The sequence below is a fragment of the Schistocerca gregaria genome, chromosome 3 (assembly GCF_023897955.1).
Source record: "Schistocerca gregaria isolate iqSchGreg1 chromosome 3, iqSchGreg1.2, whole genome shotgun sequence".
Lineage (NCBI taxonomy): Eukaryota > Metazoa > Arthropoda > Insecta > Orthoptera > Acrididae > Schistocerca > Schistocerca gregaria.
Window position 1 is genome coordinate 873,527,030 of NC_064922.1, and position 14,230 is coordinate 873,541,259.

A 14,230-nucleotide genomic window follows, 5' to 3' on the forward strand; every position below is an offset into this window, starting at 1 on the left:
TTTGCCACATTTGCCGGAAACCGTTTTGATTCCGAGAAAATTTTCACACTGCAGCACTTAGGAGCCTGTACGACAGAAGAGGTATTTCAAAATAAGTCCTTTACAATAGAAAGTATATACAGAGCGTCTTCAGGAAACTTTAACCTCACAATGAAATGAATACTCTTAGCTGCTTACAGGCGTTGACGTACGTCAACGGGGACAGATGGAAATGTGTGCCCCGACCGGGACTCGAACCCGGGATCTCCTGCTTACATGGCAGACGCTCTATCCATCTGAGCCACCGAGGACACAGAGGATAACGCGACTGCAGGGATTTATCTCTGGAATTCCTCCCGCGAAACCCACATTCTCAACGTATTGTCCCGCACTACATTCCTAGTGCCCCTACCATACATATATTAAGATGGTACCTGTTCTTTCGGACATTAATTTCCTTAAAATCATCTTCCTCTTCCGTACGAAATAGACCTTCCTTCTTTCATTCTGTATAGCCCCGTTTCCCGTTCTGTCATATCTGAATATTGCAGGATCTAGTTTTCTTTCCAATTTATCTCTTGAATTTGTGACCTGTGCTCAAATCTCTGCTCTCTTTAGTGATTTCGCATGTTTCCACTTTGTAAGTTTTCCCTCTGAAAATTATCCCATTCTGCCCATTAAAATTATTATTATTCTGATCCTCCGATGAAAATCGCTCCTCGAATCCACCTCTATGCCGATTGCTGGAATACTTTTGTGGCCCATTTGTATTTTAACGCCTGATACAGGTTTTCAATAAAATCTAAAAACCCTTTAATGAGTGTTTCTCACTTTATACCAAATTCTATTGCAAGTATTCTGGTAACTTTGTCTTAAGAATAATTATCTCTGGTACAGTATATTAAAAATATTTTTTCCCTCAGTAACCCTTCAATCATCATTGGAGACATTAATCATCCAGCAGTCACTTGGGAACATTACAGCTTTTTTACTGGTGGGCGTGACAAGATATATTGTAAACCTTACTACTGCCTTCTTTGAATTCAGAACAGATAGCTATCCACTCTTGCTGGAAATATATTAGATCTAATGGTAACAATGATAACTAAAGTATGAAGAGATACTGCAACAAGTACAAAGATATATAGGCTACATATAGGCTGCAAACAAACTTCTAAAGGAACAGTGACTACTGGGCAATAGGTGAAAGACGAAGCATAAGGCTATAGATAGAGAGATGCTGAATGAAAAGCATTTGGCTATGAAGAAAGCAATGCATTAAGCTTTCCATGACGCTATTGGCAGAATTTTGTCGTATGACATTTCGAAAAAGTCTGTTAGTGACACCCAAGTTAGTGTAGAATCGCTCGGCGATGAAACTGGAACTAAAATGGAGGGTAGAAAAGTAAAACCAGGAATGATTCACTCCGTTTTCAAATGTTCGCTACAATAGGATTATTGAGAAGAGTTACTACAATTCCATCCCCTTAAAATATGAATGAAATAAGTCAGCGGTGTTGACAAACAACTGAAATCGTTATAACTGAAGAAAGCTCCAGAGCCGAATGGAATCCCTGTCAGAACCTATACTGAATTTGCGGCTGAGTTACCCCTCTTTTAACTACAATCTAACATAGATCCCCAGAACAAAAATCCGTGTTCAGTAGCTGAATAAAGGACAGGTTACAACCACTTACAAGAAGTGAAAGTGGCCCACAAAATTACTGTCCAGTATCTTACAACGTGTTGTAGAATCTTCGAACATATTCTGAACTCAAACTTATGAGATATCACGAAGAAAATGACTTCCTTCACACCAACCATCATCGATTCCGTGAGCATCGATTCTGCATAACGTAACTCGAGCTTTCCTCACATTACATACTGAAAGTTTGGATCAAGGCCATTAGGTAGAGGCAGTATTTCTCAATTTCCGGAAAGCATTTGACTCAGTACCACATCTACGCTTATTATCAAAAGTACAGTCGTAAGCTGTATCAAGCGAAATTTGTGTCTGGACTGAGGCTGTTTGATAGGGAGGACATAGCATGTTATCTTGGAGTAGAGTCATAGAAAGTTGTAGATTTAACTTCGTGTGTATCCCAGGGAAGTATGTTTGGGTCCTTGCAGGTCATGTTATATACTGAAGTCATTGTGGGCAGTATTAACACTAATCTTAGACTTTTTGCAGATGATGTAGTTATCTATAACGAAGAAGCTGCACTCAGTGGATCTTGTGTTGGAATCAGCCACCTCATAAAAATACCCGGTATAACACTTTATAGAAACATGAACTGGAAGTATCACATAGCTTTAGTCGTGAGTAAAGCAGATGGCAGACTTCGCTTTGTTGGTGGAATACTGGTTAAGTGTAATCAGTCTACAAAGGAGACTACATACAAATCACTCTTGCGACCGGTTCTAGAATACTGCTCAAGTGTATGGGACCTATACCAAATTGCAGTAACAGGAGATAATGATTGCATAAGGAGAAGGACAGCATATAGTCATAGGTTCATTGGCCCATGAGAAAGTATCACAGAGGTTCTGAAGGAACTGAAGAGTTTTGGAGATAGAAGTAAACTATCTAGAGAAATATTACTTACATAGTTTCAAGAACGGGCCTTAAATGGTGATCCTAGGAATATGCAACCCCCTACATATCACTGTCCTGGGGATCGTGAGGGTGACATTAGATTAATTGCAACACACATGGAGGAATTTAAACAATCATTCTTCCAGCACTCCGTAAGTGAATGCAACGGGAAAAAGCTCTGATAACTGGTACAATGAGATGTACCCTCTGCTATACAGTTCATAGTGTTTTGCAGAGTACAGATTTAGATGTAGATGACACTTTCCAAATGCTAGCGCAGAGTGTTTGTGCACGTGCCGCCAGACAAGGCAAAAATTTCTGTTCAAGAGAACAATGGCACTTATCACTCAGAAGTTGTAGAACTCTTGCACAACGTTCATCTTTCAGATGAAAGGTAAGTGACTTGTCACAGTCCTTAAGCATACATTCCAATAATCTCTGTCCTCACTCCATCAGATATGTTGACTTCCGATTAACGAGCGTTCCGATCAGTCAATGCTGCCTACGTGCTTGTTGTCAACCAGCGAATACAGGTAGGATTACCTGCATCGAACATGCAGAATATAACACTATGACGCAAACTGTCCTTGTTCAATTATTAATGAAGATAAATTAGTATTCAATATCTATGCTTTTCAGCAAGATGGACCTTTGCAAATAAAATATATTATCAACTCAGCCATTCACAGTGTGCATTTTACCTATTTCTAGTCTGTCATGCGAAAACATGCACCGAGGTACAGTAATTATGTTACGTCATCAAAAACCTCAAATCAATTACAAGATCAATATCAAAAACAAGAAACATAATCACACACTAACTAAACACAAGTTAGTGGCAGTCTTGCACATCTGTTTTGAGAACATTACATTTTGCTTTTTTAAATTGTAGTTAAAAATTACTATGAACAACATAAGAATGAACTTCACTTTAAGATCTCTATACTTGTCACTCAGTGAAGGTTTAATCCTCGCAAGTCAGGTCCACATGAGGTGGTTAAATTTAAATCGTGCACCGCACACTAACATGTTTCTTAAACGGTTATTTCCTAACAATGAAGTGCTCGCAAGCTATAATTTCACTTGAGAAAACCTTTACTTAATCGTTTGAGTAAGTTAAATGTTCCCAATGATACTAACACTTATTTTAATAGGTCCAACCCCTCTTCCAGAAATAGTTACCTCTTACAATTGAAGCTCATATTGCACAAATGACCGAAATCCCAATATTTTAACTTTCCAAAATGTGACTTACCAACACTAATCTGAGAGGTGTATAATGGAATGTTCCTACCGCGATCAGCACGAGCGTCGCAGAGGTATGGTTAACTTACGCTATACTTCCAAACACAAACAAATTTCCTTCTGCCCACTTACACCTTCCACCAGAGACGAAAGTCCTTCTGCACACTTGCGGGCCTTCCACTTCTCTGCTACTACCGATTTTTGCCGCGACTGATAGGAACAGAAAAAGTCGCCAACTGTTTCCAGAATCTACCAGAACACAAAACGTGGTGTAACTGTTGCGAATTCTGGAGAGAGATTTAGTTATTGGTACCCTTACATCATCCTACAATCGAAAAAGGTTGATAGGTTAAATTAGTCACTACTCTGCTACAGTATACAGGGTGTCAGACTATTATAATTACAAATGAAAGGGACGAGCAGAGGGCAATGGAACAAAAAGGAATAAAACAATTTAATTATCGTGTCTGTAGGTCTCCGGAAGGGAAAATTTTTGACATTAACAGGGAGAGGACTTTTGTTATTGAATTAAAGGATTATCATACAGGTAAGATATTTTAGACACAGAATCATTGTTGCTATTTGCTCTGTATTATCAGCGAGAAATCTAATTTTAGAAATTACTTCTTAAAGAAAAGGACACATTGTGATAGAAGGAGTGAAATTTATTGACTGACTGAGAACATTAACAATATAACAGACAGAGAAAATGGCCAGAGTATATTTGATTTCATTTCAGTACCAAGTCCATAAATTCGTTGTTGACAGCTCGTGATGGTTCGGACCAAGTTTATCCGTAGACATAGGGGTAGTAGTAGTACTGCTCGCTGCCCCGGAGAGTCTCTCTGGGCTCAGCAGCCACTGGAATAGGGCCGGGACGCGGGAAGGGCACTGGGCCAGGCACTGCCAGAGCTGCGCACACCACAGCCAGCACCACCAACAGGTATACCTGTGGAGAGACAATATCTCTGGTCAAAGACAGTATTATGTATAGCACTACTGCTCGCTGCTGCAGTATTCCTGTGCGACCATCAGCACCACACGCAAACACACACACCACCTGGATGAACGTAAGCCATGCTTAGAGACGAGAAGTTTCCACAGGTTTATATGAGTTCAAGGATTATTAATTTATTTTAGATTCAAAATCGTATTACATTAACAGTAACAATGTCTGAGCGGAGGAGTATGAGCTCAGCACAACATAATATTTAATTTTATGTCTCCGCAAATAACAATAACTTCTTTGTCTGCTTTGTTAAGAACATGAATATGTTTTTTTGTGATTTTGCCAGTAAATAGTAACAGAAATAAATCAGAAAATATTGCATTTAAATTGTGAGTTGCATTTTTTTGCGAGCATCCTACAGGAAATTGACAACCATTTGCAACACTATTCCAGAAATTCATTATCTGTCAGGCTGTACATGTCTCTCCTTTGTCAAAATAACTATGTAGACCGCAATTATGCAAACCATCTTTATGAAAACAGTGTACTGTTGAAAGAACTGCGTTAACATATTGGAGGTATGTCACTGTTAGTTTGTTAGTCTCGTGTTCCATGGATCTTTTGCATGTTAAATCGTAATACTGTGAAAAAAGTCATTTTACACTCAAGTAGCAAATTAATTTTTTTCTCTTTTTTGATAAAGTCAACCGTAATGTAGAGGAAAAAATCTTATTTTTTCTTCCAGTACTGTAATTATTTACACCATTGCTTCTTTTGAATTCTATTGTGTTATTTAGAACAAATTTCGTGGGAGAATAAATATAGTGTGAAGCAGTAGTCAAAATGAGCAAGTCCTTAAACAGATGTCTACAAAATGAGCATGGGTGAGTCCCACACATTATTCTTGCAGCATATTTTTTAGCTATGAAGACTTTTCCCTTCTTAAAGATGAGTTACCACAGAACATTATTAAATGTGACATCACTGAATGAACATATGCAAAATATGTCAACTTATTGAATTGCCTCTCTCCCAGCTTTGCTATGTTCTAAGTGCAAATGTGGCTGTGGTGTTTCAGGAGCTCCAAAACGTGACTTTTCCAGTTTAAATTCTCATCAATATGCACACCTAATTTTTTTCCACTTGTTTACTGTTTTTCACACTGGATACTTTATTTTTCATTGGTCTAATACCTCTAGATGTACAAATTAAATATGTCGTCTCTTTTTGAAAGTGAGAGTGTGTAAATTAAACGACACATAAGCAATGCATCAATTCAGATGCCAAGTATAGGTAGAAATGTACATCAGTTAAGAGTGATAAGTACGGACACTGACACTTTATATTCGAAGCAGTTTCTAGTTAAGAAATGCTTATGTTGTTCATGCCGAACTGTTATCATCGGTAGTGGTATGTCTGAGTAATTTCGTTCAAAGTTTTTGAGACCCTTCAGTTCACCAATCACGCCTATTTAAATATCTGCTTAATATAGAAATTAATTCATTGATTCCTTACATCTCATGAGATTGCTACGGCACTATAGAAAGAATAAGTGAAACTATTGGAGAATGAATTTTCTAATCCACCAACTGCCAGATCACACTCAAGTTGTAGAGTGATGAGGCAAAACTGTCACACCTTTTTGCACCAATTTCGAAAAACAAAAGCCCCAGCTTCTTGTTCCAGTCGGTTACATTGTTTTAAACTGTCAGATAAGCCTCACGTTTGAAACAATTCGTATTTGTTGCTCTCCAGAAGTCTGAAACATCCAATGTGATAAATTCAGTTTCTTTTGCTCACTAGTGTCCGCCATGTTGTTGCGTACGAAACCAAGTGCGAGAATCTGTGCCTTACTCACTCGATCAAATGCAGCTTGACATACAATGTAGATAGAGATTATTCGTACTACAACTAATTTCCACAGAAATTTTCATTTTGCTCATCAGGCACAGCCAACGCTATACATACTATAGGCACTAAAACAAATAAGAAGACTTGTGAAAGAAGAATATCATTGGGCATAGATATGATATATACTGCTGCTTACCGTTTCAGAGTGATTCTGGGCATCATGCACCGTCAAAGATGTACACTTGTGGCAAAATGATAATTTATGGCCAGAAATTAGAAAAACTACTGATTTTTTTCATTTATCTGTCTCGTTACATATGAGAAATTTCTCCTGGGTAAGACTTCTCAATTACTCACGGTATTGCGGCTCGTCAAACACCGATATTTCGACAAATGACTCTCTGCCATTTTCAAGGCACGAACTGCCCTCTGTCGTTTACATTATTATTCGCCATTGTCAACGTTCTTCACCATCACATAGCTCCTGTCAAAGACTTATGTTCTTCTTGCACCACTGACAGACACTAACGGCACAAAATATTACGAACGTATCCCACCGTGCCATCGTGACATCCAATGACTCCTCTCGGCGGTGTGGAGGCGTTACTCGGTACAGATAGTATAGTTGTGGCCCTGCGCCTGGGAACGACAAAGCTAATGGGCTGCCCACCAGTTACTGCAGTGAGCGTGCAAGGGAAGTGTTTGAAGAACGATGAACCCTGGCTGTGTAAATCCGGACAGGGGGCGACCTGTGGCAGATACGACAACAGAGAAAAACGCTGTTTGCAAGCATCAGTGTCTGGGGCACAGTGTTCAGCGCACATTGTTGAACGAAGGGTTCAGTAGCAGACAACCCCTACGTGTTCCTACGTTGATCCAACTAAAACGCTAGTTACGATAGTAGTAGGCACAGAATCGTCGAGAGTAAACCGCAGTTAAATGGAAACACGTCACCTGGTCGGACGAATCGTGTTTATGCTACATCAGGTAGATGACTGAGTCCGAATACGCCGTCATCCAGAAGAACGGCTGCTTGATAGACGCAACACTGACGAACGCAGACAGGTAGAGGTAGCAGTATGCCATTAGGGGCGTTCGGCTGTGCTTCCTTGGGAACTGTGATAGCAATTTAAGGCGTCATGGCCGTGGACTGTGTGAAAATTATTGGGGCCCACCTACATCCCTTCGTGCTTGAAGTCTTCGCTAGCCGCGATGGAATTTTCCTCAACGACGTCCATGCAACAAGACGAGTATCGTGTTCTAGTGGTTTGAGGTGGTTGATAGTGAACTCACGTTGGTATCTTAACCACCAAATTTGCTTGATATGAGCCAAATGGAACACACATGTGACTCTACAAAACGCTAAATACGAGATCGCAGTCACCCGAAATACCATTTACGGGAACTGCGTGACCAGTGTGTACACGTCTTGTGCAACATAGCCCCGGAAAGCTTTCCAAGAATTGCAGAATCCATGCCATGCAGAGCTACTACCGTATGGTGTAGAAAGGTGGACCAAAACACTGTTAAGCAGTCAATCGCAATGTTTTGGCTCACCGTATTGCCAATTTGCTCTTTGAAAACCGGTCATGTGCTACATGTGTATACATCTGAATACCATCTTGCCTGTTTCACCACTACTCCTCGGCTGTATTAGAATTTATTCTCATGTATGTATCTAACATGGAGAGAAGTCTTCCGAAGTAAGAGTGATTTCAGGTGTGCCGCAGGGGAGTGTCATAGGACCGTTGCTATTCACAATATACATAAATGACCTGGTGGATGACATCGGAAGTTCACTGAGGCTTTTTGCAGATGATGCTGTGGTGTATCGAGAGGTTGCAACAATGGAAAATTGTACTGAAATGCAGGAGGATCTGCAGCGAATTGACGCATGGTGCACGGAATGGCAATTGAATCTCAATGTAGACAAGTGTAATGTGATGCGAATACATAGAAAGATAGGTCCCTTATCATTTAGCTACAAAATAGCAGGTCAGCAACTGGAAGCAGTTAATTCCATAAATTGTCTGGGAGTACGCATTAGGAGTGATTTAAAATGGAATGATCATATAAAGTTGATCGTCGGTAAAGCAGATGCCAGACAGAGATTCATTGGAAGAATCCTAAGGAAATGCAATCCGATAACAAAGGAAGTAGGTTACAGTACGCTTGTTCGCCCAATGCTTGAATACTGCTCAGCAGTGTGGGATCCGCACCAGATAGGGTTGATAGAAGAGATAGAGAAGATCCAACGGAGAGCAGCGCGCTTCGTTACAGGATCATTTAGTAATTGCGAAAGCGTTACGGAGATGATAGATAAACTCCAGTGGAAGACTCTGCAGGAGAGACGCTCAGTAGCTCGGTACGGGCTTTTGTTAAAGTTTCGAGAACATACCTTCACCGAAGAGTCAAGCAGTATATTGCTCCCTCCTACGTATATCTCGCGAAGAGACCATGAGGATAAAATCAGAGAGATTAGAGCCCACACAGAAGCATACCGACAATCCTTCTTTCCACGTACAATACGAGACTGGAATAGAAGGGAGAACCGATAGAGGTACTCAGGGTACCCTCCGCCACACACCGTCAGGTGGCTTGCGGAGTACGGATGTAGATGTAGATGTAACACTTGAGTCTACTCCCTTCGCCCTTTCCACTTACATTTTATAGTAAAGTAACGTATGCAATTTTTTACAAGAAAAAAGAAAAATAAATAAGTAAATTGTGTGACGCCAAACGATTGTCAGACTGGACATTATGGAGAATGTCCTTGCTATCTGTATGCAACTGTTTCAATATTGTTGCAAAAACTTTCTTGCGGAAGTGCTGTTCTACTTCGTGGTTAGAAGAGCTACACGTTGGTATGATAATGGCTAGGAGGCCAGGAGCTGGCTAATGGCATAAAGGCACAAATCTAGTTTGCCAAATTTCCCTGAATTTCCGCAAAACATTTCACAACTTACAAATTTTGGCACCTAAAATTACTACCCAGTTCATGATTATAGTACAGATTTTGTGTACCTCATTTAACACTTGTTCTTCGAAGCGGTTACACTGTTTGCTATTTCAGTCATTGCGCTAAATAATGCCTAATATCGTGACTTGTGCCTACTCTTTCTATAAAAAAAAAAGGTTCCCCCTTAATGCCTGAATAAACTTGTAGATGAGAGAGAAAAATAAAAAAAAACTGTGGTGCTTCAGAGATAACAAGAAGAATGCAGCAATTGGCAGAAGCGTTGTTGCTTCATGAAGAAACAGCGTATACCGCCACTGGTATTCAAAAACGGTTAACCTTCCAGCTACTGGCACAGAATTTGTATGGTGCAAATTAGCAACACTAGCCATTAAGTGATTAACACCTACTCTCAGAATGAATCGTTCACTCTTTAGCAGAGTTTGCGCTATTTTGAAATTTCCTGCCAGATTAATAATACATTACTTCGCATGTTGTTTGATACGAGCTGTAAGAAATTAGCATAAAGATCTAGTTGGTAACATATAAACAGTTTCACGTATCAGTGGCATGTGGTATAGCCTCGCCTACAAAGTATCAAAATTTTTGTTAAGCTTCCATTTGAGAAAAGGAGATGAGCTTTAGATATTATTTACGACGATGACGGTAATATGATAAAGTGAAACTTCCTGGAAGATTAAATCTGTGTGGTGGACCGAGACTCGAACTCGGGACCTTTCTTCCAGTAGTGCCAGTTCTGCAAGGCTCGCAGGAGAGCTTCTGTGAAGTTTGGAAAGTAGGAGGCGAGTTACTGGCGGATGTAAAGCTGTGAGGACGGGTCTTGAGTCGTACTTGGGTAGCTCAGATGGCAGAGCACTTGCCCAGAAGGCAAAGGTCCCGAGTTCGAGTCTCGGTCCGGCACACAGTTTTAATCTGCCAGGATGTCTCGTATCAGCGCACACTCCGCTGCAGAGTGAAAATCCCATTCTGGAAATATGAGGAAGTGTTCGCTGATCGCGCTTAGGCTATTACGTGCATGTAATGCTTCCTGGTTACAGAACAATCAATTATTCGTGATAGAGTATTAAAAGCCAGTTTATGTACGCAAGATATACAGGTCGAGCCCTACACAATCTTGTTCAGAACCTTGACACACCCTACAACACTTCCCATTAAACATATATCTCAGAAGACGGATGGAGAAATACTTACGATAGCCTTCATGTTGTCGCCTTATGTTGCTGTCGCCGCCAACTGATGCCCACGGAATTGTTCTCTGCGAATTTATACTCCCGGGGTGGTCATCGGGAGAGAGTACCTGCACTGCCTCAGGCAAAGGCGTGTTGGTCTTCTCTATGACGTTACAATAGACAGCACCCAGGTGTCGCCCCACAAGGGACCTAGCAACCAAGGTCAGTTGGTCAGAACTTGCAGTCCTACGGAAAAAAAACGAGAAAAGCTGGCTCGTACTACAACTCTTTTGTTACTCTAAACACTATAATCTATGTATTGATACCTTCCGGGCATTCTTAATAATCTTCCACATTAATCGTTCTCAACACGTCAAGGGCGCTCAATAGCTACTGGCTGAGACCCAAAAGGTGGCGAACGCAGCTTGAAATGGGAATACGCTGTTATTCAGGACCTAGTGGCTGCCATTACTGTGTGGATGAGTGACAGCGATTGGGCTTCATTTACGTTGATGAATCCTTTCTTCTGGGCTGCAGCTAATAATCCCTTGATTATTCTTAGCTTTTAAATTAAATTTTATTATTATTGACGTCATTACTTCGCACTTCACGATCTCATTGGCAGGCTGGCTGTTACGGCTTTAGACTATTGTACGTATATCTACCTAACGGTCTTCCTACGTTCCTCTTTCGTAGTGTATACTATTTTATTATCTGTTTGGGTGGTTTAATATCTGCCATTTGATCCAAATGGTTTCCCTATTTTTCTCTTCACTATTACTGTTATTATAATAATTATTGTTGTTAGACATTTTTGCCACTAATACAGTTTTAGAACTTGAATGCTACTTAATTATTCAAATTTTCCTTCTTTATTTCTTTTTTCTTCTAAAAATCTCTTCATTCTTTTACTGCGTTCCTGTTTCTTTTGTCCTGTCTATATTTTCCCCGTTTCCTCCCTTTTAAATACTTAATATTTTGTGCACATAATGGCGTTCTTGAAATTGCCTCTTTCATTTATTGGTTCTCTATCGATTCCTGGTTGTTTTATGCCTTCTTGTGTTTCTTGAAGCCAATTTGGTTTACTGATTGACCAGTGTACTGCATCGAAAATCCTCTTTGTGAGTCTGTGGCTATCCATTTAACATTCATGCATGTGCCCATAGAATGTTACTCGGCGTTTTCTGAAAATGTTTGTGAATGTGTCTGTTCATTCGTATAATTCTTCGGTTGGGGTCTTCATCCATATACCGCCTGCGTTTACGTCTTCAAAAATTTTCTATGGATGTTAGTACCGTCTTTACTGTCTGTATGATAGCTGAGGCTCCGGTTCTGGTCGTTTCTGATGCATAGAGTGCATTTGGTACAACAGTTGTATTGTAGGCCATGAATTTTGACTTTCTTGATATGTTTCTTTTATTGCAGGGCTTCCAAATGAGTTTGCACGCTTTCTGAAGCTTTTCTGTTCTTTCTGTGTTGCATACGATGTTCGATCTCGTGTTTGTGTATATCCCACCAGATACTTGCATTTTCCCAGTGTTTTAACTTTTCTTATTTCGTGCACATAGCTAGTGTGTTGTTCTTCTTTGTTTTCACGTATTTCGTTTTCTCATTTGATATATGTATAAACATGCTTGCCTGTTTTGGCATAGATTTCATGTAAGTGTTCCAGTACTTCTCGTCTATTGTTCCTGAGTATTGCGACGTCATCTGCAAATTCCAGGCATTTTATAACTGTTGTCCTTGTCCGGGTTGCTTCTAACTGAATCTCTTTTAAACGTTCTTCTCATTGTTTGGAATTTCGTCCAAGATCTTGTTGAATAAAAGCGGTGAGAGTCAATCTCCTCTCACTTCTGTGTCTGTCCCGAATGTTCCTGAGACTTCTCCCATAGATTTTAAGTTGGATATAGTGTCTCTGAGTATCTGTTGTAAAAGTGCCATACCTTTTCCGTCTGTTCCGTATTCTTCTAGTGTGCTAAAGAGAGTCTGTGGATTCGTAGGCCTTTTTGTAGTCCACAAGTGTGATTATAGCGCTTTTCATCCTGTCTGAGCGGCAGGAGTTTTCGAAGTATCTAAATCCGCTTGACACACATTACTCCTTTTTTGGATCCTGCTAGTTATTCTGTAGCTTTGTTCCTACTTGTGATTGTAGTCTATTGAGTAAAGCCTTGTAAGGAAGGAAATTTGTAAATGACCGGTAACAATGAGAAACGTCAGAAATGAAACCTGTCTTGTCGCCCTATATATGCAGTGTGTGGATTAATGCGCTTTCCTCTTCTCCTGAGATTTCCTCTGTAATCCATATTCTCACATTCATGGTGGTGTCTGTTTGTTCTATATCGTGTCTCCCAACCACTTTCGCGCAGGGACGATCTAAAAGTGTTTTTTAGGGAATTGACTAGATTGGACCTGGGACCTGTTGCTGGTAAGGAGACGCCAGACCACACATGACATGTAGAATTCAGAAGAGTTCAGTGAGACTAGCGATGATATAACCAAATTCTTAATAATCTCTGCGTCAGCTCCACTGCACTCCCTGTAAATGAATCTTAATACTAACTAAATTTAGTGGAAGGGGTTAAAGGCTTTCCTATTTTTAGTTAGCTGGTAAAATAACGTCGAAAAAGCAGTTAAGTTTATCATTGGAAATTTTATTCTACTCACAAAACATTGTTTATAAACTGCACTATTGATAAAAGGAAATGTTTCAATACAGGATGGTAAAAACCAACTGCGTTCAGCAAATATGTGCACGAATATTCCCTGAATGGGTTTCCAAGTTCTACAATGGATCGAAGGATGACCTATGCCATATCACATCTATAATCTAGGTTTAAATTAAGTTTCAGAAAAGAGCAAACTATGAAAATGGTCTACAGTGACTTACTTATCTAACTTGTCGTAAATTACAGTGGCTGATGTGGCTTCTCAATAACTATATAACAGAAAAATCATCGCGTTTCAGATTTTTACTTCAAGTGGCAAATGTGAACACCATGAGCTTTAATTGACGATCGACGCTAGTATTACGCAAAAAGGGGTGTAACAGATGAGACTTCAGCAGTTCTGAGTGAAGCCTTATGCGCTCAAAAATGAGGCATTGTCGATGTGTAGGCAGTGTCAGGGCAGCGGCGGTCAGCACAGCTCCGCTCACCTCGCCATCTCTGAAGCAACTCCCTTCCTAACTTCTCCTTACTACCATTTACCGAAGTTGATTAAAAAAAACTCTCTGGCTGTGTTTTCATCTGACCAATCAGGGCCTCAATGTTAACCTTAAGCTCCACCTACAAAAATTCTGTCTATCCAATGAGAAACGTTATACTTTTCGTGGTGAGGCAATGTTTTTAAAGTTTGCAACTTAACACAGACGAGAAAAAGTCTCACGCTAAAACTTGCAGCTGGTGTGGTCCTTTTAGCGTTATCGTAATATCTATACTGTTTTTCTGGAGGTCTCTAGCTTTTAA

At 40.1% G+C, this 14,230-nt stretch overlaps 1 long non-coding RNA gene and 1 other non-coding gene across 2 annotated transcripts; both read right to left on the minus strand.

Annotated features, from left to right (window-relative positions):
• Positions 1 to 216: 216 nt before the first annotated feature.
• Trnat-ugu (transfer RNA threonine (anticodon UGU)) lies at positions 217 to 290 on the minus strand. Its single transcript has one exon. It is a non-coding gene; the product is annotated as a tRNA-Thr (tRNA).
• A 4,174-nt stretch (positions 291 to 4,464) lies between these two features.
• LOC126354939 (uncharacterized) lies at positions 4,465 to 10,840 on the minus strand. Its single transcript, XR_007565412.1, has 2 exons — positions 10,789 to 10,840; positions 4,465 to 4,769 (listed from the first exon to the last, which is right to left on the minus strand). It is a non-coding gene; the product is annotated as an uncharacterized LOC126354939 (long non-coding RNA).
• Positions 10,841 to 14,230: the final 3,390 nt, after the last annotated feature.